We start from the raw sequence: 27,126 nt of genomic DNA on the forward strand, positions 1-27,126 counted from the left end.
TGCCCCATATAATTCTCCATATACAATTGGCCCCATATGATGCTGCATATATAATGGACCCCATATGATGCTCCATATATAATGAGCTTATAATATGATGCTTCAGTGTATGATGGGCTCCATATGAAGGTCCAATGTATGATGGGCCTCATATAATGCTCCATATATAATGGGCCCCATATATGATTCTCCAGTGTATGATGAGCACCATATAATATTCCATATAAAATAGGTCTCATATATGATGCTCCAGTGTATGATGGGTCCCATATAATACTCCATATATAATGCCCCATTTAATGCTCTAAACATTAAAAAAAAAATTAAATACTCACCTCTCTTCGCTGGCCACTAGTGTTGAGCATTCCGATACCGCAAGTATCGGGTATTGGCCTATATTTGCGGTATCGGAATTCCGATACCGAGTTCCGATATTTTTGCGATATCGGGAATCGGGATCGGAATGCATATTCATGTGTAAAATAAAGAATAAAAATAAAAAATAGGGATATACTCACCCTCTGACGCGCCTTGGTTGTAACCGCTGCAACCGGCAGCCTCCGTTCCTAAGAATGAGAGAGTGAAGGACCTGCGATGACGTCGCGGTCTTGTGATTGGTCGCGTGAGCGGTCACATGAGCGGTCACGCGACCAATCACAAGCCGCCACGTCATCGAAGGTCCTTCACTCACTCATTCTTAGGAACGGAGGCTGCCGGTTAACACCGCTAGGTCCAGGGTCCGCCGGAGAGGTGAGTATATCCATATTTTTTATTTGTATTCTTTATTTTTTACATGAATATGGATCCCAGGGCCTGAAGGAGAGTTTCCTCTCCTTCAGACCCTGGGAACCATCCAGGATAGCTTCCGATACTTGTGTCCCATTGACTTGTATTGGTATCGGGTATCGGTATCGGCGATATCCGATATTTTTCGGATATCGGCCGATACTATCCGATACCGATACTTTCAAGTATCGGAAGGTATCGCTCAACACTACTGGCCACTGCTCTGCTCTGGACTCCTCAGTGTTGGCTTCTTCTGGCTCTTTGCACTGTGACTGTTCAGGCAAATGGCACGCACTAATCACGTCATCACACCCTCTGACCTGAAACGTCACAGTCAGAAGATGCGGAAGAAGCCACAGCAAAGGAACGGGGAGAAGTAAGTATTGTAAGTACCACAGCCCTGAGTAAGCGGGGGGGACCCACTCGCGGGCAACGCCACTAGCACAGGCTCAGGGCCCCATAGCGTGCTGTTGTCTCTGATGACGAGAATGCCCCCGCCTTCTCAGGGCACTTACAATTGCCCGGGTTCACCAGATTCTGACACTGGCCATGATTACAGTCACTGGCAGGCAATCCCTGCATGTATGGCTATATAACAGGCACCAAACATGTGGGGCAGGGATTTGAGTATTTAATCTGAGCACCAGCCAATGCTCAACAAGTGCCGAGCACATCTGAGCACTCAGACACTCAAGAGAAATCCGAGTATCACAGAGCATGTTTGCTCATCACTACAAATGAGTACATTCTAAAATCCATGCAGCAAAATGCAAGCAAAAGACAGGGTTTTGGAAGCCATTTACATGATTTTTTTTACTGAAATGAATACATGTTCCTTAATAAAGCAATTTTAATGGTTTCTTTCTTTCTATGATGAACAAAATTTGAAAATATAAGTTTATTTCCCCTTAAAGAAATGCAAATAAAAAAATCAAAGAAAACAACACCAAAATGCCACAAACCAAGCAATGCTTAATTTGAAGACTGTATTTGACTTTCAACATTTGTCTGCCACATTTCAGTAAAAAATGCTCTAAGTCTACGTTCACATTTGCGGTGTGCGCCGCAGCGTTGTCGCCGCAATGCACGACGCAACAAAAACGCAATAGAAACGCATGGTTTTTCGACTCATGCGTTGAACGCATGCGTCGAAAAACGCAGCGTTTTTCGGAAACGCAGTTGCGTTTTGAACAAAAAACGCAGCGTTTTTCGACGCATGCGTTTTCTTACAGTGAGTCATTCTTCATCCCCCCCCAAAAAAAGTTGTGTCTACACACTAGATAAGGACCACCAATGGCTAGAAGAGGGTTGGTGTAATGTAATTGTGTATATATACCCTGGCAGAGATGAATTCCTCCCATTTTGCTGGTATTCATGATGGAGCGTCCCATGGACAGTATCTACATGGATATGGAGATGGAATTTGCCTTGGCTAATGCCTATGCTCTCGCCTGTTTTCATCAAAGGGAAAGGGAAAAACGGAGATGGAGTCGTCGCCGCTTTTGGCTACACCCTATCGTGGAAGTCCGGGAGAGCCGTGGAGCCTACCATTGCTTGTTTGGCGAACTCAATGACAACCTGGAAAAATATTTTGAGTATACCAGGATGTCTCAGGACAGCTTCCGCTATCTTCTGCGTCGGGTGGAAGGAGCCATTAGCAGGCAGGACACGCAGCTCCGGAGATCAATTTCCGCAGAGGAACGGCTGCTGGTGACTACGGTACATAGCTGTTTGAAAGACTGTGATATGTTCTTCCCTTTGTTTATCTTTTTAAAAAAAAAAATTTGGGGGTTTGGTATGGTCAATGTACTTTTATAAATTACAATGTACTTTAAAGTAATTTCTTTATCTTCTTGGCAGTTTCCTGGCTACCGGAGAGACCTTGAGATCCCTTCATTTTCAATTCAGGATTGGAGTCTCCACTCTTTCCGGAATTATTGCTGACACATGCCGCGCTTTGTGGGATAATCTCCGGGAGGAATTTTTACCCGTCCCTACAAGTGAAATCTGGGAGGCCAACGGCCAGAAATTTGAGCAAGTGTGTTCTTTTCCGAACTGTATTGGCGCAGTGGATGGAAAGCACATTCGCATTACCAAGCCTGCAAAAAGTGGATCCCTTTTCTATAATTATAAAAAATACTTTTCAACTGTTTTAATGGCAATTTCAGGTGCGGACTGCAGGTTTCTCGCAGTAGACATTGGTGCTTTTGGCCGTGCAAATGACTCACGGACATTTAAGGAGTCGGATATGGGCCAAAAATTATATGGGAACAATTTTAATTTCCCCCAGCCACGACCTCTTCCCCACACCGAAGGCCCTGCGATGCCATGTGTTGTGGTTGGGGATGAGGCATTCCAAATGTCTGCCAACCTATTGAAACCCTACTCCAGTCGGGGCTTGGACCATACAAAATGGATTTTCAATTACAGACTGTCCAGGGCCAGAAGGACTGTGGAGTGCGCCTTTGGCATCCTTGTCTCCAAATGGCGTATATTGGGATCCGCCATTAATCTTAAAATTGAAACAGTGGATGAGGTGGTGAAGGCTTGTGTGGTTCTCCACAATTTTATTATGGCCAAAGAGAGACTGAACGTGGAACTCGATGAACCCATAGCCAACCCATTGCCCGATTACCATGATCATCCTCTGAGGACAAGTGTTGAAATTGCGCAGATGAGGGATCGTTTTGCGGCCTATTTTGTTTCAGATGTTGGCCGTGTGTCATGGCAAGATCAAATGGTGTAGTATTTATGTTTTACTGTTGGACTTTATTCTGGTTTTAACTACACAAATAAATACCTCTACTGTGACTGTGCTAAAAATATAATATAATGATAATAAAAAATTTCTACAGTATTATGTGCAATAAATGGCATCCGTTTAGGTGGATTTTGTTATGTCAAATTTTGCATCTACCTATACTGCACAAATGTAATGTGCCTTATCTAAAAACTTGAAACCCTTTTTTTTTTTAAATGTTGTTTAATAAAAAATGTTTCTAAGTTTTCTACACTGCTTCAAAGAACATATTTATACCAACTTAGCTAAAACGGTGTACCACCCAAAATGTACTCTGGTGATCACCAGCTCCCAAATGGTCTGCAAAACCCTCACACTTTTGTTCACATGGTCGTGTGTTCACTAGTTGAGCAAACATGATTCTCTCCTTCCTAGGCAAACTGTCAAGATTGCAGACTAGTTTCATGTGGAACACGGCTTCAATGAGCGCACTTGCTGATAATACATTTTCACCCCACGCAGCTGCATGTGACGCGGCAGTGTGACTGGCACCACACCATGGCGAGGCCAATAGGCTTCAGTTGTGCATTGGTTGTGCCACTCACACAGCCTTGGAACATGCGGATGCAGTGCCGGAAAACAGCAGATTGTCAACCGCACACCAGGAAGCCGTGTCCATATGCTATTTGAAACTGTTCAGTTTGCCAACGAGGGAGCCCATCTTGTTCGCTCCATTAAGTATTGAAGTCAGGATGCAGAAATACATCCTGATTCAAATAGTGTCAACACTTTGCCATGTGACCATTGCAACCCCCGGAGCACTGACCTTATTATATGTATACAATAACAGTTAAGGTACCTTCACACTAAACGATAACGCTAGCGATCCGTGACGTTGCTGCGTCATGGCTAGCGATATCGTTGAGTTTGCCAGGCAGCAGCGATCAGGATCCTGCTGTGATATCGCTGGTCGTTGGTTACAGTAAACTTTATGTGGTTGCCAGATCGCAGTGTATCGTTGTGTTTGACAGCAAAAGCAACGATCCCAGCGATGTTTTACAATGGTAATCAGGGTAAATATCGGGTTACTAAAGCGCAGGGCGGCGCTTAGTAACCTGATATTTACCCTGGTTACCAGTGTTAAATGTAAAAAAACCCAACAGTACATATACTCACCTTCGCATCCCCCGGCGTCCGCTTCCTGCACTGACTGAGTGCCGGCCGTAAAGTGAATGCACAGCACAGTGGTGACGTGACCGCTCTGCTGTTAGGGCCGGCACTCAGTCAGTGCAGGGAAGCGGACGCCGGGGGACGCGATTGTGAGTATATGTATTTTTTTTTTTTTACCATTTTACACTGGTAACCAGGGTAAACATCGGAAGCGCGGCCCTGCGCTTAGCAACCCGATGTTTACCCTGGTTACCCGGGGACCTCGGCATCGTTGGTCGCTGGAGAGCTGTCACACAGACAGCTCTCCAGCGACCAAATAGCGACGCTGCAGCGATCTGCATCATTGTCTGTTTCGCTGCAGCGTTGCTTAAGTGTGAAGGTACCTTTAGTGTTTGTAAAAACCTCATACAGCAATGAGAGACACCCCAAAAAAGGCAAAATAAAAATTGTAAAAATACTGTCTGACATTGCATATACAGTGGGGCAAAAAAGTATTCAGTCATTCAGCAATAGTGCAAGTTCCACCACTTAAAAAGATGAGAGGCGTCTGTAATTTACATCATAGGTAGACCTCAACTATGGGAGACAAACTGAGAAAAAAAAATCCAGAAAATCACATTGTCTGTTTTTTTATCATTTTATTTGCATATTATGGTGGAAAATAAGTATTTGGTCAGAAACAAAATTTCATCTCAATACTTTGTAATATATCCTTTGTTGGCAATGACAGAGGTCAAACGTTTTCTGTAAGTCTTCACAAGGTTGCCACACACTGTTGTTGGTATGTTGGCCCTTTCCTCCATGCAGATCTCCTCTAGAGCAGTGATGTTTTTGGCTTTTCGCTTGGCAACACGGACTTTCAACTCCCTCCAAAGGTTTTCTATAGGGTTGAGATCTGGAGACTGGCTAGGCCACTCCAGGACCTTGAAAAGCTTCTTACGAAGCCACTCCTTCGTTGCCCTGGCGGTGTGCTTTGGATCATTGTCATGTTGAAAGACCCAGCCACGTTTCATCTTCAATGCCCTTGCTGATGGAAGGAGGTTTGCACTCAAAATCTCATGATACATGGCCCCATTCATTCTTTCATGTACCCGGATCAGTCGTCCTGGCCCCTTTGCAGAGAAACAGCCCCAAAGCATGATGTTTCCACCACCATGCTTTACAGTAGGTATGGTGTTTGATGGATGCAACTCAGTATTCTTTTTCCTCCAAACACGACAAGTTGTGTTTCTACCAAACAGTTCCAGTTTGGTTTCATCAGACCATAGGACATTCTCCCAAAACTCCTCTGGATCATCCAAATGCTCTCTAGCAAACTTCAGATGGGCCCGGACATGTACTGGCTTAAGCAGTGGGACACGTCTGGCACTGCAGGATCTGAGTCCATGGTGGCGTAGTGTGTTACTTATGGTAGGCCTTGTTACATTGGTCCCAGCTCTCTGCAGTTCATTCACTAGGTCCCCCCGCGTGGTTCTGGGATTTTTGCTCACCGTTCTTGTGATCATTCTGACCCCACGGGGTGGGATTTTGCGTGGAGCCCCAGATCGAGGGAGATTATTAGTGGTCTTGAATGTCTTCCATTTTCTAATTATTGCTCCCACTGTTGATTTCTTCACTCCAAGCTGGTTGGCTATTGCAGATTCAGTCTTCCCAGCCTGGTGCAGGGCTACAATTTTGTTTCTGGTGTCCTTTGACAGCTCTTTGGTCTTCACCATAGTGGAGTTTGGAGTCAGACTGTTTGAGGGTGTGCACAGGTGTCTTTTTATACTGATAACAAGTTTAAACAGGTGCCATTACTACAGGTAATGAGTGGAGGAAAGAGGAGACTCTTAAAGAAGAAGTTACAGGTCTGTGAGAGCCAGAAATCTTGATTGTTTGTTTCTGACCAAATACTTATTTTCCACCATAATATGCAAATAAAATGATAAAAAAACAGACAATGTGATTTTCTGGATTTTTTTTTCTCAGTTTGTCTCCCATAGTTGAGGTCTAACTATGATGTAAATTACAGACGCCTCTCATCTTTTTAAGTGGTGGAACTTGCACTATTGCTGACTGACTAAATACTTTTTTGCCCCACTGTATGAGGTGTTTCAAGCACAAAATATGTGTAGACGGTGCACGGCGTGAATTGCCGAGAAGTATACTGCAAAATAAGAACAAATATTGTTGTTTTAAAAATAACAATTTTTATTGGGGAAACAGGAAAAAAAAGGGGAAATAAACTTAGGGGGTATCAACCTCAGCTACCATGGGTGAGTGGTAAGTCTCTGGTTGGGAATGGGGAGAGGAAGAGGAGGATGATGAGCCAGAGTCCAGGAGGCTCGAGGGCAATTCCAAGCCCTCCTCAGGGTACACTGGGGACGAAACCGCAACCTCTGTAGGGGAGGGAGGAGGCAATCTTGCACTGGATCTTGAATGGCCCTGGCTGCTCCTGCTGCGGCTAGACCCCCGCCGCAAAGTTGGTGTCTGTATGATTGGAGCAGCCAGAGCCGCAGTGTGTGTCCTCCTTCGCTTCCTCCTCTGTTCTCCCACGGCAGCTCCCACAGAATGACGCCTACGGGAGGATGAGGGCCTGGCAGGAGCAGGAGTCGGTGGCACAATGTTACGGTGCCTGCGGTGGTGTCGCTCCGCATGCCGACCTGGGTAGGGTGGCTGGAGTGGCTCTGCAGCAGGAGTCGGAGTCATGCTAGCCAGCGACGGCACTACGGGCATTGTAGTCGCTGACTGCATGACCCGAGCCTGCTGCATAGCCCTCACGTAGGCAGTGTTGCATGCCTGCATCACCGAAATCTGGAGTTCCGGCGTAAGGTGTTCCACCATGCCCTTAGCAATGGCACTAAAAAAATGTTTGGCCGGCCTCAAGAGCTCGGATTCCATATTTTCAAGGCGCCGGTCGATATTGGACAGAGCAGTGTCCATTCTATCGCCCAGCGCCTTGAAACAGTTCTGGAAGACCGTGCTCAAATGCAAAAATTCGGGCATGGTTGGCCTGTCCGAGGCCCGCTGGCGCTGTCGGTAATTACCGAACGAAGGAGCGCCAGAGGCCTCGGCCAGAGGAACACCTGATGGACCGGCTGCCGGTTCTCCAGATGGTGGTGCAAGCCTGCTGTCGCTGTGAGATGGCTGTGACGGGTCAGATGGCGATGCATGAAGTTCCGCTTCAGATGGGCGAGCACGCTCGAGGGTGCTGCTGTGTGTTCTGTGAAAAGATAAGGGAAACATTAGTCTTCAATTAATAACCTATCACATACGCCAACTCCTGTAATAAAATTAACATTACATGACACAACAATACATTACAATCCTCTGTCTCTCAGTCTGTGTATATAATAAATTGCTGATTGTTATCGCCAGCTGACCGTTACGGCTGACGATAGCAATCATGGACATACCAACGGCAGAAAATGAATGCTCATTCACGCTGCCAAAGCCTTTTGACCGCATACCACTGTCATCGTCAAAAAATTTTTTTGTTGTCAAAAACTCTTTCTTGACGCTGCCTATGCCGCAAAAATAGTATAACATTTAAAGTCCAGAGAAAACATTAAAAAAAATATATATATACACAGTTACTTTGCTGATGTCTGCCATGTTACGCTGATCGCAGGAACTGCCATGACGTTGGGATCATGTGATCGAGATGTCATCATTATTCCTGCGATCAGAACTACCCTGACTCAGAACGTAACCTGTCATGGACTACAAGGACTCCCGCTTAACCAAAAAAATTACTAATGGGCAATATACCATCCCACTATGGAAAAAGGATGGCCAATATGCTACGCTGACTACATGGATGGCCAATACACTATGTGCCTGGGAAATATACTATGTGGATACGTGGCTAGAACGTGTACTATGTGGCTGCGATATAGTGGCCTGGCAATATACTATGTGGATGCGCAATGTACGTGGCTGGGCAATGTACAATGTGGCTGTGCAATATGGTATGTGGAGAAAATACTTACTGTCGGCGGCCAAGGACCGGTCTTAGGAACTGTAATGCCCTGTGATATTTATAGGGCACAGACTTGGCCGCAGCAGCACCACTCCGAGCTTGCTCCTCCTCATTACGGAGCCCCTTATTGAAACGGTCCTTCATGGATCGCCATCTGGTCCTCAACTTTTTAACTGTGAATGCAAAGAAAAAAAAAGGTTACATATTTAGCATTTAAAAAGGATAAAACAACCGTGTGCAATGCAAAGTTGAAGGCGTTGATCGCATCACACACGGTTGTGTTTATCCTGGCATGATGGGTCATAGCAGCGTATCAGCATGGCGTATCAGCAATACTCACCAAAGTTGCTTTTGTCCGTGCCTGAAGCGCTTTCAAAGCCATCCCACAGCGACTTTGCCACCTCAACCCACAAACGCCTCAACACCACCTGGTCCATGTGCCGGGGGTCACGGCTGTCCCACAACGGGTCACGCTCCTGGATGCTGGTGATCAGGAGGTCCACATCAATACTGTCACCGTGGCCCCGTTGTGAAACCTAGAATAATTAGAAAACATTAAGGTGAAAGATTTGAAAATATGAACAACCACCAGCACCTGTCATGATATGTACTTTTGCCCTGTCCTGTCTTTGAATAATATGCCATTTGATGTATGTATATTATCTCTGGTTTCTACACCTGTATTTATGTATGTTCTTGTGTGTATGTTACCTTCCCTCAAAACTTGCAGCCCTTAAAAGCTATCCCTAGTGAAAGCAGGATGCTACTCAAATGTACTGTTACTCACAGCAGGATGCTAGTCAAGAAAAAAAATAAAAAAAAATAAATAAATACTCACTCGCCGGCTTGACGCCACACCTTGGCCCCGAGCTCTCTGCTCCCACTTACTCCCTTCCCCCTCACTTGAAGAAGCCTGTAAAAATTGTAGACAAAAATTATTGCCAAGGCTACAAATGACAGCGAATAGTAAGCAACTGGACATAATTACTCACCGCACTCCCCTGCGCCGATTGGCTAGATGCTGAACTTGGCATTCTTGCAAGTTTGTTCTGCAATGAAAAAATGAGCAAAAAATCACATCCAAAGCTAACAATGCCACATACAATAAAATAGCCCCCCCCAAAAAAAATAACAACCACAATGGACTGTTGACTGATAGGACAATGCAAACTCAACAAGCGACACCACAACGCCATACATTGCAAGAGAATACAATAGAAGATACAACACAATGCAGAGTATGAAAAAGTTTCATCCAGAATAGACCCAAACAAAATTAAGCAAAATAGACACCTATGTCCAAATTTAAAAAAATAAAAACTTACAAAAAAAACCCCTTTATTTATACAGAAAAAAAAAGGCCCAATGAAATAGCAAACTAATGAACGCCATACTTTACAATTACAACAAGACATGATCCAAAACAACACCATCTGGTGACATATAACCACAGAAATACATCAGAAAAAGGTGATAAATACCATTCTAGATAATAAGCAATAAACATTACGGGACAACCGCTGTTACAATATACAGCAACCCAAAAGATAAACCATAGTCAAATAGAAAAAAAACCCCATGAAACTAAAAAAAAAGGGCCCCACCAAAAAAAAAAAAAACATCCATACTACACACTTGGCAATGCAAACAGTCAAGGAAGGAGATATATGCCATACGGAAAACGACGTAAAACCAACAGAAATTAAAAAAAAAAAAATACAATTGAAAATAGAATGGCATATAGCCGCACGGAACAATACAATACAAATGAAACATCATAAATGTAGCCCCCCCACCAGCAAGAAAAGACACTCAAGGAAAGAAAAAAAAATGCCAACAGCATACTTTACAATAAAACACAGCAAGACATGAGCCAAGAAAACGCCATACGGTTACCCCCAACAATAGAAACCAGAAAGAGACATGCTCCAGAAATTTAACAAGAAAAAATCAGCCAAAAAAAAGACATTGAACAACCGCATGACACCAGAACAACCCAAAATCCATTAAAACCAATCCAAAACTAAGCAAGGCCGAAGACAATAAACGCCAGCATATAACGCCAGAAGTACATCAGAACCAGATTAAAAAAATATATATTTCAATAACAAACCACAGTGCCATAACCATACAATAGCACAGACCAAACATTGCACAAATTTAATCAAAATCAACAAATAAAACACAGAATAAAAAAAATGCAAAGAGAAATTATATACTTACAGGTTTTGAAAGCAGATTCTCCTCTCAGTCTTCTCTCTCTGGAATAGCCTTGTGAAAGACAATGGCAAACCCCTTTTTTTAAATATATATATAGTGTTTTTTTAGTGTCTAGACAAAGTCTAGACAATGTTTTGCATTTTTTATTTGAAAACGCATGCGTCATACAACGCACCACGACGCAAGTACTTGCGTCGTCTGCGTTGTCAATACAATTCAATGGGGAATAAGGCGCATCGACGACGCAAACACGACGCAAACACGACGCATGCGTTTTTTAAAAGGTCGGCGCCGCCCAAAAAATGCAACATGTTGCATTTGCCGCGCCCTGACAGGTGCGCCCTTACGCCGCATGCGGCGTACAACGCAACACAACGCATGACAATGCATGTACATGCAGCCCCATGCAGCGCCAATGTTAAAGATAGGGCCGCACGACGCATGCGTTTTCTTGCGGCGACGACGCTGCGGCGCACACCGCAAATGTGAACGTAGCCTTAAACAACTTAAGGCCATGTTGTTGCATTCAGAAAATTTGCTAGTATTCTTCTGCATTCTTTTTGCATGTGTCTTCACCAAAATATGAATTAGTAATCTATTCTGATTATTGTGCTTTTGCCGTTGTTGTATTTTTTTACACACCTTCCAATTTTTTTTGTGATTTTGGTTCAGAATTGATGTAGCATTTTTATGTGTCTTTACTAAAAAGATGTTGGAATTCTGCACTTAAAAATACAATTAGAAGAGCAGTGACTATACAGGAGAAATCAAGAATACACCACTGATCATAGGTGCTAGCAATCTACAGAAATAGACTCTGATGTACAAACTGTGCTCCACTGGAAATCACTGATCTGTGATGAACCAAGATAACCATTATTGTAAAAGGTATGACAATTTGCTAGATGTTATAACTTCAGGGCATTATGGGGAAATATGCGTGGCCACGCACGAAGACATTAGCCCACTCTATATTACTTTAAAAAAAAAGGTGCCGAGCAAGTTTTTTTTGTGAACTGCGATTCAAATTTCAATATGAAACTGTGAATTTCAGGAAATGTGATAAGTGTGATTAAACATTGGTCAATTTGTTCATCTCTACTGCAGACTTTTAGCTGTGAATTTTGTGGAAACATCTATAGATTATTGTGTGGGGATCTCAAGTTGGAGAAATTAGCTTTTTCCCTCTGGTGTCAGTGTCCGGACAGAAATAAAAGAATCACTTGGCTGTAATGACCTTCAAGTTTCCTATATTAATAATATTAATTTCTCTCATAGCCACATTCAAATGTCTATTAATCTGTGTACCGAGTGGCTTTTTAGCATTGTAATAAGTAGCAGAAGCTGTGCATTTTATTTTTCTTTTGGCAATAGAGACAAGAATTGATGTTAAAAGGAACCTGTTACTTAACACACGCTTCAGGGCAGGTTGTCCATCAGGGTGCTGGGGAAGTGATAATAGTGTGCTCACTGCATTATGAGTGGTGACGGTACCCCCTAATATCTGCTACTGACTGACTGCCAGAAGAATATAACTTCATTTTCTCAATATAACCACAGTTTCAATAAACTAGCCTAAAATGTTTTAAATGCTAATGCAAACACTAATGAAAATCTGATCCAGCATGCTGCAGAAAATCAGTCCTTTTTTAACCCCTTTACCCCCAAGGGTGGTTTGCATGTTAATGACCGGGATAATTTTTACAATTCTGACCACTGTCCCTTTATGAGGTTATTACTCTGGAATGCTTCAACGAATCCCGGTGATTCTGACATAGTTTTCTCATGAAATATTGTACTTAATGATAGTGGTAACAATTCTTTGATATTACCTGCGTTTATTTGTGGAAAAAAAAGGAAATTTGGAGAAAATTTTGAAAATTTTGCAATTTTCCAAATTTGAATTTTTATGCAATTAAATCACATAGATATGTCACACAAAATACTTAATAAGTAACATTTCCCACATGTCTACTTTACATCAGCACAATTTTGGAACAAAATTTTTTTTGTTAGGGAGTTATAAGGGTTAAAATTTGACCAGCAATATCTCATTTTTACAACACCATTTTTTTAGGGACAACATCTCATTTGAAGTCATTTTGAGGGGTCTATATGATAGAAAATAACCAAGTGTGACAACATTCTAAAAACTACACCCCTCAAGGTGCTCAAAACCACATTCAAGAAGTTTATTAACCCTTCAGGTGTTTGACAGGAATTTTTGGAATGTTTAAATAAAAATTAACATTTAACTTTTTTTCACAAAAAAATTAATTCAGCTCCAATTTGTTTTATTTTACCAAGGGTAAAAGGAGAAAACGGACACCAAAAGTTGTTGTACAATTAGTCCTGAGTACGCCGATACCCCATATGTGGGGGTAAACCACTGTTTGGGTGCATGACAGAGCTCGGAGGAAAACGAGCGCCATTTGACTTTTCAATGCAAAATTGACTGGAATTGAGATGGGACGCCATGTTACGTTTGGAGAGCCCCTGATATGCTTAAACATTGAAATCCCCCACAAGTGACACGATTTTGGAAAGTAGACCCCCTAAGGAACTTATCTAGATGTGTGGTGAGCACTTTGACCCATTAAGTGATTCACAGAAGTTTATAATGCAGAGCCGTAAAAATAAAAAAAAATCATATTTTTTCACAAAAATGATCTTTTTGCCCCCAATTTTTTATTTTCCCAAGGGTAAGAGAAGAAATTGGACCCGAAAAGTTGTTGTCCAATGTGTCTTGAGTAAGCTGATACCCCATATGTGGGGGTAAACCACTGGGCGCATGGGAGAGCTCGGAAGGGAAGGAGCGCCGTTTGACTTTTCAATGCAAAATTGACATGAATTGAGATGAGATGCCATGTTGCGTTTGGAGAGCCACTAATGTGCCTAAACATTGAAACCCCCCACAAGTGACACCATTTTGGAAAGTAGACCCCCTAAGGAACTTATCTAGATGTGTGGTGAGCACTTTGACCCATTAAGTGATTCACAGAAGTTTATAATGCAAAGCTGTAAAAATAAAAAAATAATATTTTTTCACACAAATTATATTTTGCCCCCAATTTTTTATTTTCCCAAGGGTAAGAGAAGAAATTGGACCCCAAAAGTTGTTATACAATTTGTCCTGAGTAGGCTCATACCCCATATGTGGGGGTAAACCACTGGTTGGGCTCATGAGAGAGCTCGGAAGGGAAGGAGCGCCGTTTGACTTTTCAATGCAAAATTGACATGAATTGAGATGAGATGCCATGTTGCGTTTGGAGAGCCACTGATGTGCCTAAACATTGAAACCCCCCACAAGTGACACCATTTTGGAAAGTAGACCCCCTAAGGAACTTATCTAGATGTGTGGTGAGCACTTTGACCCATTAAGTGATTCACAGAAGTTTATAATGCAAAGCTGTAAAAATAAAAAAATAATATTTTTTCACACAAATTATATTTTGCCCCCAATTTTTTATTTTCCCAAGGGTAAGAGAAGAAATTGGACCCCAAAAGTTGTTATACAATTTGTCCTGAGTAGGCTCATACCCCATATGTGGGGGTAAACCACTGGTTGGGCTCATGAGAGAGCTCGGAAGGGAAGGAGCGCCGTTTGACTTTTCAATGCAAAATTGAGAAGGATTGAGATGGGACGCCGTGTTGCGTTTGGAGAGCCACTGATGTGCCTAAACATTGACACCCCCAAAAGTGACACCATTTTGGAAAGTAGACCCCCTAAGGAACTTATCTAGATGTGTTGTGAGAGCTTTGAACCCCCAAGTGTTTCACTACAGTTTATAACGCAGAGCCGTGAAAATAAAAATTCTTTATTTTATTATCAGTTTTGTATTTTTTCAAGGGTAACAGTTGAAATTAGACCCCAAAAGTTGTTGTCCAATTTGTCCTGAGTAAGCTGATACCCCACATGTGTAGGGGAAACCACCGTTTGAGCGCATTGCAGAGCTCGGAAGGGAAGGAGCGTCAATTAGAATGCAGACTTAGATGGATTGGTCTGCAGGTGTCACATTGCATTTGCAGAGCCCCTAATGTACCTAAACAGTAGAAACCCCCCACAAGTGACCCTATATTGGAAACTAGACCCCCCAAGGAACTTATCTAGATGTGTTGTGAGAACTTTGAACCCCAAAGTGTTTCACTATGGTTTATAACGCAGAGCCGTGAAGATAAAAAATCTCTTTTTTCCAGAAAAAATATTTTTTAGCCCCCAGTTTTGTATTTTCCCAAGGGTAACAGGAGAAAATGGACCCCAAAAGTTGTTGTCCAATGTGTCCTGAGTATGCTGATACCCCATATGTTGGGGTAAACCCCTGTTTGGGCGCACGGGAGAGCTCGGAAGGGAAGGAACACTGTTTTACTTTTTCAACGCAGAATTGGCTGGAATTGAGATCAGACGCCATGTCACGTTTGGAGAGCCCCTGATGTGCCTAAGCAGTGGAAACCCCCCAATTATAACTGAAACCCTAATCCAAACACATCCCTAACCCTAATACCATTGGTAACCCTAACCACACCCCTAACCCTGACACACCCCTAACCCTAATCCCAACCCTATTCCCAACCGTAAATGTGATCCAAACACTAACCCTAACTTTAGCCCCAACCCTAACCCTAACTTTAGCCCCAACCCTAACTGTACCCTTAACCCTAACCCCAACCCTAACCCTAGCCCTAACCTTATCCCTAGCCCTAACACTAGCCCTAACCCTAGCCATAACCCTAACCCTAACCCTCGCCATAACCCTAGCCCTAGCCCTAACCCTAGCCCTAACCCTAACCCTAATCTTATCCCTAACCCTAATGGGAAAATAGAAATAAATACTTTTAAATTTTAAATTTTTCGCTAACTAAGGGGCTGATGAAGGGGGATTTGATTTACTTTTATAGTGGGTTTTTAGTGGATTTTTACGATTGGCAGCCGTCACACACTGAAAGATGCTTTTTATTGCAAAAAATATTTTTTGCGTTACCACATTTTGAGAGCTATAATTTTTCCATATTTTGGTCCACAGAGTCATGTGAGGTCTTGTTTTTTGCGGGACGAGTTGATGTTTTTATTGGTAACATTTTCAGGCACGTGACATTTTTTGATCGCTTTTTATTCTGATTTTTGTGAGGCAGAATGACCAAAAACCAGCTATTCATGAATTTCTTTTGGGGGAGGCGTTTATACTGTTCCGCATTTGGTAAAATGGATAAAGCAGTTTTATTCTTCGGGTCAGGACGATTACAGCGATACCTCATTTATATTTTTTTATGCTTTGGCGCTTTTATACGATAAAAACTATTTTATAGAAAAAATTATTATTTTTGCATCGCTTTATTCTGAGGACTATAACTTTTTTATTTTTCCTTTGATGATGCTGTATGGTGATTCGTTTTTTGCGGGACAAGATGACGTTTTCAGCGGTACCAAGGGTATTTATATCCGTCTTTTTGATCGCGTGTTATTCCACTTTTTGTTTGGTGGTATGATAATAAAGCGTTGTTTTTTGCCTCGTTTTTTTTTTGGCGTGGTTCACTGAAGGGGTTAAATAGTGGGACAGTTTTATAGGTCAGGTTGCTGCGGACATGGCGATACTAAATATGTGTACTTTTATTGTTTTTTTTTATTTAGATAAAGAAATGTATTTATAGGAACAATATATATATTTTTTTTGGATTTTTTGGGGGAATTTTTTTAATTTTTTTTTACACATGTGAATATTTTTTTTTTCCACTATAACATTGCTCGGGGGGGGGGGGCATCATGTTATAGTGTAAGATCGCAGATCAGACACTTTGCTGTGGACTGTGTCAGATCGGCGATCTGATGTGCACAGATCCAGGCTTCCCGGCGCCTGCTCTGAGCAGGCGCTGTGAAGCCACCTCCCTACAGGACCCAGATGCCGCGGCCATTTTGGATCTGGGCCTGCTGCAGCGAGGAGGAGGTAAGAGACCCTCAGAGCAACGCGATCACATCGCATTGCTCCGGGGGTCTCAGGGAAGCACGCAGGTAGCCCCCTCCCTGCGTGATGCTTCCCTATACCGCCGGAACACTGCAATCATGTTTGATCGCAGTGTGCCAGGGGTTAATGTGCCGGGGGCAGTCCATGACCGCTCCTGGCACATAGTGCCAGATGTCAGCTGCAATAGTCTGCTGACACCCGGCCGCGATCGGCCGCGTTCCCCCTGTGAATACGGCGGATCGCATATGACATACTATCCCGTCGGTTGTCATACGGGCCCACCCCACCTCGACGGGATAGTACGTCTAATGTCAGAAAGGGGTTAAGCATACAAAAATGAAAAAATAATGTCTAAATGTGGCCTAGCACATTTTCTCCATTGGAACATAAACATAAAGTGACAGACATTTATTTTTCAGATTCCGTGGGAAAGATCAAATCGAAATGTAATATTTTAATGATTCATATGTGAGTTCTTTCAAATTTTGGTGAATCTGATATTTTTACTTATTTAAGCTGTTTCTCAGTAAATCTTTCTAAAAGGAACTGCCTTAAGAAACGATACAGGGAAAACAATTTTAAATGTGAACATTTTAGATAAACAAAGTGCTTGGTGATTTACTCCAGATCATTAAACTGCTAATTTTAAAGCTAGAGAGACAAATGTAAATTCAATTTCAAAAACCATTTAATTATGTCTTGATTTTCTGATATAAATCTCAATAATGCACGCTTCCTGTGTCATAAATTGTAAATTAATTGCCTGACAAAACTTGAATGTTGTAATCATTTGTTTCCTATGTAATTAATTCAAGACAATAAAAACACAATTGATTTATTTCAAAATCAGATTAGCTTATCTTGATACGAGCTAATTAAGTATTATTACCAACCTATATATCATGAATTAAAATCATGAAAATGTTACATCCTATAAGATGTCTGAGTTTATTGTATGCTTCTTTTCTGTGCTTCAATCATATAAGTAATACAAAAAATAGTATACATTCACAATACTTTAACAAGAAATTACTGTTTACTATATAGTAGATGTATAAGTTCAGAGAGAAACACAAAAAGTGACTTTAGATGTAAATCTAAAACTTTTCTCAAATGCATTCTGTATCATTAAGAAATCAGGTATTTCCCTCCGTATTATATATTACTACAGCAAGAGGAACATTTTTATTGGAGTTTTTTTTGGAGGGAGACAACAATTGTAGGGGTGGATGAGTTGGCCCTAGACAACATGTGAATAGTTATTGTAGTTTAATGTTTAATCTCTTAGAATTTAGGGTGGCTATGTTTATTTTCCTGCTTCTCACTTATCCATAGAAAACAATGGAAAAGTTTACTCGCTTATTTTCAGAAAAAATATCACCAAAATTGAAGGATAATCACAGTGAATAAATTCATGGGCTACATATGTGACAAATATTTTCCCCCAACCCCTCCAGTAGCCTGCACTGTATTTTGCATAAAATAATGATAGTCATAAGTAGGGTTGAGCGAAACGGGTCGACCATTTTCAGAAGTCGCCGACTTTTGGCAAAGTCGGGTTTCATGAAACCCGACCCGACCCCTGTGTGGGGTCGGCCATGAGGTCGGCGATCTTCTGAATCTGGTATCGGGATTCCGATACCGAGTTCCAATATGTTTGCGATATCGGAAATCGGTATCAGAATCCACATTTAAGTGTAAAATAAAGAATTAAAATAAAAAATATTGATATGCTCACCTCTCCGACGCAGCCTGTACATCGCCGCTGGTAACCGGCATCTTCTAAAAATGGCGCTTGAAAGACCTTTCGAATGCTTCACGGCTTGTGATTGGTCGCAGCGGCCCACGTGACCGCTGAGTGACCAATCACAAGCCGGTGACATTATTCTCAGGTCCTGTTCTGGTTCTCAGGTACATGAGAATTACGTCACGGCTTGTGATTGGTCGCTGAGTGGTCACGTGGGCCGCCGCGACCAATCACAAAGCCGTGACGTCATCAGAAGGTCCTTCACGCGTTTATTCTTAAGAAGGAAGGCTGCCGGAAAGAAGCCAAGGGTGAGTATATTCCTATTAGGTATATACTCACCCTCGTACGTGCCCTGCTTCTTTCCGAGTGTGAGTATATCAATTTTTTTTATTTTAATTCTTTATTTTACATGTAAATATGGATCCCAGGGCCTGAAGGAGAGTTTCCTCTCCTTCAGACCCTGGGAACCATAGTATCCCATTGCACTGCATTGGGTTTCGCGTTTCGGCCGACCCCGACCCCGACTTTTTTATAGGATCGGCCGATTTCACTCGACCCGACTTTTGAGAAAGTCGGGTTTCGTGAAACCCGACCCGATCCTATAAAAATAAAAGTCGCTCAACCCTAGTCATAAGCCAAGAAATAAGATGTTACTGTGTACTATTCAGCATTATTCAGCCAGGTTAAGGAGGACATAACTGCTTCCAAAGAGTTCTTTTGTATTTGGAGGACAAACACACCTGCACGTTATCAGTCTCACGTTACATATTCACAGCTAAAAGTAGCTACAATAAAAAGAAGGCAAAATAGACTAACGTCAGCCCAAGGGTTTAACTCTATAGTTGCAGTTCCTGATGTTCAATAATACACAGGAATTCACCTTTCATTGCTTGATACATAATAACATTCAACATAAAGTAAAGCAGCACAAATCGTGTCTGAGTTAAAATACTGCATCACCCCTCACAATTTGATTTCTTATTTCTAAATATGAAGTTTCATGAAGTTGTCAAAACAATGAGACAGGGAAAAGCCAGATTTCAGCCATATTCAGGCTTTCTTAAAGAAATTGTGGAATTTGTTAGTAGTGTTGAGCCACCCCCCTAGTGTTCGAGTTCGGTTCGGTTCGTCGAAATGGGGTGTTTTCGACGAATGTTCGTCGAACGTTCGACGAACACCGTCGAACCCCATTGAAACCAATGGCAGGCAAACACAAACACATACAAACACATAGAAAACACATAGAAAACACCTTAAAAGGTGTACAAAAGCTGACAAACTGCTCAGAAGACACAACAAACACATGGAAAAATCACAAGTACATTTAGTCATGCGAAAAGAAAAGAGGTGGAGGAGTAAAAGGAGGAGGAGACATAGATATAGGCATGTCATGCCTTTCTAAAATCAAGAAAGGCTGGAGTAAAAATCTAAAATCAACCTACCAACACCCTGACGTAGTGACAAAAAAATTAAAAAAATAAGTATCTTTAGGTAGAATGGCGGGTCCATTCAGAACACTTTCTTTAGAAAACGTAGTGGTATCCCCTTTGGGAGTCGTTCCAAAAAAGGAACCCAATACATTCAGACTAATCCACCATTTGTCATATCCAAGGGGCAAGTCAGTAAACGACAACATCGATGCGGAACCAAGTACAGTACTATATACCTGTACCTCTTTGACGAGGCAACAGGCAGGTCAAGAAGTTGGGAAGGGGCACCCTAATGGCCAAAACAGACATTGAGGTGGCGTTCCGGTTACTACCTGTGCCTCCGAATAGTGTCCGCCTATTGGGCTGCTTCTGTGAAGGAGTATACTACATAGATCGCTGTTTGCCCATGATGTGCTCCATATCCTGCTCACTATTTGAGGCATTTAGTTGCTTTCTCTAATGGGTCGTCATGGACGTTTCTAAGGGAGCACATATTATCCATTACCTCAAAAGATTTGCCACAGTGTGAATACACGCTGAAGTCCACCTGTGAGAAGGAGAGGGCTGGAGGGAGAGCGGACACCCCAGAGCCGAGGGGTTAGATTGAGAAAGGAAGAAGGCAGTGTAGCTTGCTTCATGGGTGGGGTACTCTGCTGAGTAGCCGAAACTGCTATTAGGCCCAAAGTATTGCCTGGGCTAGATGCAGTTAAAAATTAGTAATTAGATAAACAGGCGGTGTAGCTTCCTTCATGGGTGGGATACTCTGCTGACTAGCAGACACTGAAGCTTTGGAGCAGACCTCTGAATCCCAGGCCATAGCATGAGTAAAGAGCACTGCAGACTCAACCATCTGTGTTACCCCAAGCCATAGTGTATGTAGTTTCTAAAGGTTGAAAGGGGTGGGAGCGACACCACCCCCTGGAATTGATGATGCAGGAGCGACCCCACCCACCTGGAATTGACAATGCCAACGTCATGTAAAGCACAGCAAGGGGACTCCAAAAAGAGTCTCCATTTTTTCCAAAAATTGGGCCACAAACACCACTTAAGTGGTATCAATTTCGCCAGAGTTTCTTAAAATGATTGGTGAGGTGATTTTCAAAAATCATTAAGCTTTTTGTCTCCCCAGGATGACACAGGGGTAGAAAAGTCCTTGAGGATCCAGGATTTGTTCATCTTGATGAACGTTAGTCTGTCTACATTGTCACTGGACAGCCGCGTGCGCTTATCAGTCAGCACACCACCAACAGCGCTGATTACACGTTCAGAGAGAATGCTGGCTGTGGGGCACGACAAGATCTCCAAAGCGTGAGTGGCAAGCTCAGGCCATTTTTCCAGATTGGAAGCCCAAAATGAGCAAGGGTTCAGTTCCACAGTCATGGCATCGATGAAAACGTGGAGATACTCCTGTACCATACTCTCTAGGCATTGGCAATGCGTCAGACTTCTTGTCTCCTGTGGCCTTGCAAAGGATGGTCTAAGAAATTCTTAAAATGATTGAAAAAAATTGCTGTTGCCACCAGAAACAATGTTACTGTTACGGTTTGAGTGATGACTCGACAGTCCCACGGTTGGCAAGTTAGAACTCAGAGATTCACTACATGCACCACTGGTGTTTTGTGGAAAAGCAGATGTAAGATTCTGTAAAAGTCTCTGCTGATACTCCTGCATGCGTGAATCCCTTTCTATGGCAGGAATTATTTTGCCAAATTACTTTTGTACCGGGGATCTAAGAGTGTGGCAACCCAGTAGTCGGCATTACTTCGGATTCTGACAATCCGAGGGTCATGTTGCAGGTAGTGTAGCAAGAAGGCACTCATGTGTCTTGCACTTCCAGGAGGACCAAGTCCTTGTTGTCTTGGTGGCAGCGAGGTGATAATCATGCTCTCTTACTCTGCCCTTTACTCCCAACCTCACACAACAGAAATTTGATCAAGGTTTCCCTCATCTGATGAGTCTTCCATGCTCAGTGCCAGTTCATCCTCCACTTCTTCCTCAGCTCCTGTACCTTCCTCACCAGTTTGGCTGCTGCCATGCGCCCTTGGTAATACCTCTCCCCCACCCTCAAATGCCAGCTGCCCTGGTGCTGCTGACCGTATGAACCTTGGAGATATTATCCCTTCTGCATATGACTCCTCCTGTTTCTCCTCCTCCTCCTCTTGTCACACCACCTGACTCCGAATACTGTTTAAGGTGTGCTCCAGCATGTAATTGACCGGAATAGCCATGCTGATAATGGCATCGTCAGCACTAAACATCTTCATCGCTATTTCAAAACTGGGCAGAAGGGTGCATAGGTCCCTGATCTGAGACCACTCCTGCAGCGTGATTTGCCCCACCTCAGGATCTCTTTGGCCCAGGCTATACATCATAACGTATTGCACCAGGGCTCGTCGGTGCTGCCACATCGCTGCAATATGTGCAGAATTGAATTCCACCCTGTGAGCACATCACATTTCAGCCAGTGAACAGGCAGGCCCAACGACATCAGTAGAGATGTAAGTCATTGAGCTGCGGGATGCAAACAGTGGAAGTGAGCACTCAGCAACCGTGCCCTCTGCCGAAGCCCATCTAGTCCGGGATAGTTGGATAAAAATTGCTGGACAACCAGGTTCAAAACGTGAGCCATACCAGGCACGTGTGTGACTTTACCCCAGCGAAGGGCCGCACCCAGGTTTGCAGCATCGCACACGGCCTTCCTTGGCTGCAGGTTCAGTGGAGACAACCATTGTTGAACTTGGTCTCCAGAGATGACCACAACTCCTCAGCTGTGAGACTCACATTTCCCAGACATTTCAAGGTAAACACCGCCTGATGCTGTTGAGCCCTGGTGACAGCATAGTAAGTAGGTGTGCAGGATTCCTTCTGCGCAGTTAGAACGCGGGTGGCATTACCAGACAGGATTTGGGTGCAGGTGGAGGACCGAGAGGAGGTTGAGGAGGCAGAAGCAGTGGAGAAACTTAGAGATTCAGAGGATCGACCCCCGACTCGTGGGGACGGCAAGACTTGGACAGCAGGCACAGCTTTCTTTGAGAGGTAGTGGTGACTGGTCATCTGGTACTGGGGCACTGCGACGGACATAAGGTCTCAAAAATCCTCTGTGTCCACCAGGCAGAAAGGCAGCATTTCTGTAGCCAACAGCTTGCAGATGGTGAAATTCAACCTCTTAGCTTTGTCATGGCTAGGAGGAAATGGTCTTTTACTTGTCCACATCTGAGGGACCGAGGCCTGGCTGCCGTGCTTAGACCGGGTTGAGTAGGCTGTCCCCGGCAAACTGCTGGTCTGTGAGGAAGGTGCTGGTCTGTGAGGAAGGTGCAGGCGGAGATATCAAAATGTGGTGGTCTCAATGTCGGAGAGCGCTCAACACCAGCAGATGTTTCCAATTGCAAATGTCCAGAAAACCTGCCAATCACACTGGCTGCTGCGGGTAAAGAGGTGGAAGGTCTGCGTCCAAAACCAGGTGCGAATGATGTCCCCACAGTGACAGAATGAAGAGGCCACGAATGCACTTGATGGGGCAGACGGTGGTTAGCCCGGCCCACTAGGCCGCATTGTAGCACAGTGAGCTTCCCACTGTTTCTTATGTCTCATATCCATGGGACAGTTCATGCCTGAAGTACTCAAACTATTCATTTTTTGGCCTCTACTGAGATTTTGGTGACAAATCTTACAGACAACATGAGCTGGGTCTTCCTTTGCGATATCAAAAAATGCCCTGGCTATGCAAGGCTTAGAGCCCATGTGACCTGAAGAGCCACCACGACTTGTGCTCAGAGGCACAGTTGTGGTTGAGGATGCAGTTGTTGACGTGCTTCCAGTACTCTGTCTCTGTCCAGGAAGGCGCAACCTAACCTCGTCATCAGACTCGTCATTAGCATCCTCCTCCACCTCCTCTGCTGACCTCATGGACTGGCAGACTGTGGGTTGACAGTAAGTGGGGTCTCCAACCTCGTCATCATCACCCTGTGTGTTCTCACACCCGTCGTCCTCAGAGCCAACCCCTTCCTGCCCTGACCGAAAAGTCAAGTTTTTGTTCCAATTAGGTATCTCAGTCTCATCATCATCTTCCTCCTTGTCTCCACCAACAGGAGTTACAGTTTGGGAACAAGGGTCTATATTATGCTCAGAACCTTCATCTGGGTCTGTATCCGACTCACAAAGATTCTGGGCATCAGTGCAGATCATTTCCTCGTCTGGATTCACAGAAGCTCTGGAGCAGACCTCTGATTCCCAGGCTATAGTATAAATAAACAGCTCTGCAGACTCAACCATCTGTGTTATGCCATACTCAAATGGACGGCTGGAGACTAGGGAGCTGTGAGGAAGCAAGTGTGATTGGGGTGACACCTCTGAGGACTGGAGTATTTATAATGTTGAAGTTGAGGTGGAGGAGAGCCCATTTGAACGAGCACTTGATATCCATTCAAGCACCTGCTGTTTTTGTGCCTCATCTGGAATTTGTAGCTATGCTCGTAGCGATGGTCATAAGAAAGGGATCATATCAGATTGTCCACAAAAAGAAGTAGACATCTTACTTTGGCTGGAAGATGGTCTTTCTTCTGCAGATGTTACTGTTGCTTTACCACCTACCCCATGGACACAAACTTTTTTTCCCTTTCCAACACGCCTATTCCCCTTTCCACCAGCAGCAGGCCTTTTGTCACTCATTTTGGTGCTTTACTAATTGGCAACTCTGTATCTGTAGTTGTTGGCACAAAAAACAATGGATGGTCAGTGATTCGATCATAGAAGGAAATTAGATTAGTGTGGCATGATTTGTTTGCTATGAAACCCACGCTGGCTCTGGTTAAGAGCAGTATTCTTATCCAAGTACTTACATATATGCTGTTTAATGATTTGTTCAAAGATCTTTCCTGGCATAGAAGTAAGGCTCACTAGCTTGTAACTTTCTGGCTCTACCTCCTTTTTTTGAAAATAGGGACATTTACTTTTCTGGGACTTCTCCTTTTCTCCAGGATTTTTTAAAGATTCTGGCTGGTGGTTCTACAATTTCCTATGCTAACTCTGTCAGTTCCCTAGGATGTAATTCATCTGGACCAGGAGATTTACATTCATTTATATTAGCTAATTGTTCTCTTCACCATCTCTCAGTTTATAGATATTTTAGATTCTTTTATTCCTTTGATAGCACAGTAAAAATCATTTGATGTTACATTTGCTTTCTTAGAGAACACTGATGCAAAATAGGAGTTTAAAAGTTCGGTCTTCTCAATATCATTTTTGACCACTTCACCCTTTTCACCCTGTAAAACTCCTGTAACATATTTGACTCTTCGTTTGCTTTTGACATGCCCCAAAAATCCTTTTTTGTTGCTTTTGGTTTCCCTTGCAAGCCTCACTTCGTTACTGGCTTTTGCTCTTCTAATACTCTTCCCTGGAAACAGCATTATATTCTTCCTTAGATATTCCCCCCTATTTCCATTTGATATACTTTTTTTTCCTTTTAATCAAGTGATTAGATTCTGTGTTCATCCACCCTGGTCTCTTTAAATGCCTCAAATTCTTCCTTTTTTGTGATTGTTACTGATGTTACTGCAGTGACACTTTAATTTAGAAAAATCTTCTATCCCTCTTGGACATTTTGTACTTTAGAGTATCCAGCCATTGGACCTTTCCTACCCTCTTTCTTAGTCCATTAAAATCTGAAGTCTAAATTTTTTTTTATGTGTATGCATACATATTTATACACTGCTAAACTTTTATACAGCATCCTTTACATATTTTTAAAATATAACGGCAATACTTTTTTAAATGTTTTTGCATTTTAAAACACATGCAAAATGTCTTGCATTTTATGACACTTTTATCACATTTCTGATGTTATTTTTCATTTTCTAACATTCTGTAATTTAGTATATTTGTCTTTTTACAGACACACCATAAATATATACTTAAAATCACATTTTAAGTTTCAGGGACACTTTACAAGTGGAAACTTAGTACGAGAAGTTATTTCATTACTGTAGGTCAAAATGTCCTTAAATTCTCCTGTTTGCAAAAGTGATTATTTTATGTCTAAGGAAGATTACAACTTTTCCCCTTGGTATGTCACAATATCTATTTCTCCGTGTTATATGACTTGCTTTGGAAGAACTCAGTTCCCATCAGACCAAACAACTGAAAATCTGAAGAACATTTTCTCCTGCCTACAGCAGTGTTCAACATATTTGGATAAGTGTCCTCTACATGTTCGGAGAGTTTGCATTAAAGGTAAAAGGTATGGAATGTATTTTAAAGCTTAGTGTTGAATTGCAGCATGATGTGTAATAAACATCTCTTCATGCATGACATCATATCATGGCATTTCTAAATTCTTAATGCTTTTACAAAATGTAACTTTCTTTTCTCTGTATTCAAATATTCTTATAATATTTACACTTAATAATGGCTATATAGCAGTCATAACATACTCAATGAGAGGAAACATACAAGAATATTGTTTTCTTGCTTTTTTATATATCATTTTTATTTAACGATTTACCACAAAGTATTATACAACACCAACAGAAATGAACCAAGATCCAAGTTGTAGGCTTGATAGATAATACTAGCCATAAAGAAAGAAATGTAAAATAAACAATTATATTGAATTTACAAAATCAATAAAATATAATAAAGAGAGATGACACTAAGAGACAAAAATAAAAGCCATCATCTAAGAAAGAGATAAGATCCCTTTTATTCTTAACTAGAAATGCTAAGTTTTCCTAGGTTATCATTGAGATCCTCCAAGTTGTACCACCCAGTGTTAATGAAAGGAGTTACAGTAATTATTTTTTCTTTTGGAGAGAAAAATTTCACTATAAACTGTTTCCACTTCAAGAGAAATTTACCTGTTTGCAACTCCTTATTACTGACTGTGTCTCGCTTTTCAACATCCATATAATTCTTCAATAATTCTGGGATTGATGGAGCATCAGGTTCCACATATTACCACCAAATATTGACCGAATAATACCACATACAAGAAACAAATCCTCCATACCATGACCTGACCACGTACAGCTCTGGCAAAAATTAAGAGACCAACACATCAAAACCCTGTCGTTGGCAGCCCAATCTCCAGACCTGAACCCCAGTGAGAACCTCTGGAA

Source organism: Ranitomeya variabilis, chromosome 6 (assembly GCF_051348905.1).
Source record: "Ranitomeya variabilis isolate aRanVar5 chromosome 6, aRanVar5.hap1, whole genome shotgun sequence".
NCBI classification, from domain to species: Eukaryota; Metazoa; Chordata; class Amphibia; order Anura; family Dendrobatidae; genus Ranitomeya; species Ranitomeya variabilis.